The following is a 2,489-nucleotide window of genomic DNA, read 5'->3' on the forward strand; positions in this document are numbered from 1 at the left end:
GACGAGCTAGACCCAGTAACCCAGTGGGAATAATCCAAGAGAGAAAGACTACCGGCCAACTTGATCTCTGGCAGCTATTTTCGTCGCGTTCACAGAAAAAAGAAACTTGTTTATTTTGCCAGTGTCTAATACCTGGGCTGTGGAAAGGAAAGAAGGGTTGTTGTTTTTTGCCCTGGGAAACTCCAGTTTCCTTATTTTTCAAACATCCCTGTGGTCTGCATGGGACGAGCCTTATCCATAGCAACTGCCTTATCTGCCAGCTGTCCCAGCTGCGAATTCCAGCTTCCTCTGAGAGTCCAGCATGGCTCCAGCATATATGGTATAAATGGGCCGGGGAAAGGCAAACAGAAAACAGGTTAAAAATAAGATAAAAGACGCCAGCCTGTATTCCGGAAATAATGGCTCCTGTTAATACAGTTCTATAAACATAGAGGAAGGGCATGAAATTTTATATCAATTGTAGAGAATTGGTTAGGATTATGTCAAGATATGATCTAGGAAACAGCGTTTGGCATTAACACTCGGCACCTCCTCTGCCTTGTGGCTTCAGTGGACGCTCATGGTGGCAGCACATTTAACACCTGCTGCATTAGCACCAGGCACTGAGGAGGGGCTTTACCTGCTTCTCTAATCACCATAGTAATTCTGCATGGCGGGAGCGATTAGCCCATTAGAAAATCCAGGAAACTGAGCCCCAGAGAGGCTGAGTTGCCACACACAACCCATAAGTGGCAGTTGCGGTAGAAAGTTGAGAGTCCAGAGGTCGTGCTCCTTGCATTACGACACGCACCTCTCGAACATCAGCCTTGAGCACAGTAAGAACATGACAGCCAAGTGTCACAGAGACGGTGAGGAGTGGTGGAAAGGGTGTGGAGTTATGGGCAGAGGAACTGGGTTTGAGACCTGACGCCACCTGTTACAGGGTGTGCCCCCTCAGGGCCAGTCGCTGGTGCTTTTGTAAAGTTCAGTTTTCTCATCTGTGATGATGAGATAATAGTATTGCCTTTAATGATTTAATGAATGTAAAAGGGTTTTGTACACTCTGCCTGGCCAGTGGTAGGTACTCAGATACCTACCTCTCATACGCCATAATGGCACTTTCCTGTAAGGCCAGTAAAATGAGGATAAATTCATGTAATGATACAATGAAAGTTTCTGATTGCTATTTCCTGACTCAGGTGAGTTGAAATCTCGAGGTGGACTGAAGAATCATCAAATTATTGCGTGTGTGATCGCCTCGTAGTGATGTTTGCTTTAGGGAGGGGCAGGAACACAAGCGCTACCCTCACCGCTGAGCAGGACACCATCTAGAGTCACATCGGATTTCAGGGTTTGCTGACAGTTCAGACCGTGTAGTTAACATTTTATCACACTGACTCATTGAGTTAGCTTTTGCCAGTGGACCCTTGTTTTTCTTGAGGAGGATCTAGGTTCACTAGGAAAGGGCGTCTTTTTTTTTTATTGCAGCAGGAGGCAGGATGGATTCCTCTCCGCCTGGACCTATGACCAGCACCCCCTCAGCTCCTCCACACAGTCAGGACGGCCCTGTCAGGGCGGAACGGTGAGATGACAGCTGGCATGTGTCCGTCTTTCTGAGGTTAATTTCATACAGCTTAGACACAGATCAGAGGCCTATATTTTGAAGATACTTTGGAGAGAATTCTGCCCTCATGGGTGGGCAGCGGGGGGCGTCGGGAGAGAATTCCTTTCCACTCACCTCACTGGAATTGATGCAGTTAGATCAGAAACAGACTTTTCTTCTCTAGTTATAAAAGAGTTCTGTTCAAAAAGAGAGAGAATCAGCATTTGATGTATAGAAAATTAACTTTTTGAAAAGTTAAGAGTCACTTACATGATGGTAGTTTTTGAGAATGGTTTTTATTCTGAGAGCACAACCTCCATAATAAGCAGGACCAGTAGATGTGGGACCAGAGCTGCCAGGCTGACTCCTCTGTGCTGGGTCTGACTCTGGCCTGAACAAATGAGCGCTTTGATGGGAGCTCACTGCCCTTTCCAAGGCCTGGTTTCTTCCTCCAGCCTCTCACCTTGTCCCTTGTCCCAGCTCTAGAAACATGCCTTTGGTGTTCCAAAGAGTTCTGACCATTTCTTTTATTATTTTTATTTATTTTTATTTTATTTTTTGGCAGCTGGTGGCTACAGGGATCAAACCCTGGACCTTGGTGTTATCAGTACCACACATTAACCAACGGAGCTAACCAGCCAACCCCAGAGCTCTGACCATTTCTTTTCTAATCTGTTGGCATCCATTCTGGGCTATGGTGGTTGGGGGGGGGGTGTTTGCTTGAAAGCCATGAGTCATTTTAAGGTATTGGTACTCCTAAAGACTGTCTCTCTCTTAGATTTCCAGAGAGAAGTTTTGCAAAGAAATAATAACCTAAGGGGCTGGCCCAGTGGCGCGCTGGATAAGTGCGCCGCTTGGGAAGCGCGGCGGCGCTCCACCCGAGGGTTCGGATCCCACATACAGACTG

The 2,489-nt window shown here is 46.7% G+C and overlaps 1 protein-coding gene across 2 annotated transcripts in view; it reads left to right on the forward strand.

Annotated features, from left to right (window-relative positions):
* The window catches only part of PLAT (plasminogen activator, tissue), a 27,793-nt gene that overhangs the window by 4,128 nt on the left and 21,176 nt on the right, over window positions 1–2,489 (forward strand). Inside the window, exon 1 of one of the 2 annotated variants that reach the window (XM_008571208.1) lies at window positions 1,515–1,561. The exons of the other annotated variant lie outside the window; for it this stretch is intronic. The gene's annotated coding sequence lies outside the window, so the exon portion shown is untranslated. Of the gene's footprint in view, window positions 1–1,514; window positions 1,562–2,489 lie in introns of those variants that run through there. 2 annotated transcript variants of the gene reach the window in all.

Source organism: Galeopterus variegatus, unplaced genomic scaffold (assembly GCF_000696425.1).
Source record: "Galeopterus variegatus unplaced genomic scaffold, G_variegatus-3.0.2 Scaffold666, whole genome shotgun sequence".
NCBI classification, from domain to species: domain Eukaryota; kingdom Metazoa; phylum Chordata; class Mammalia; order Dermoptera; family Cynocephalidae; genus Galeopterus; species Galeopterus variegatus.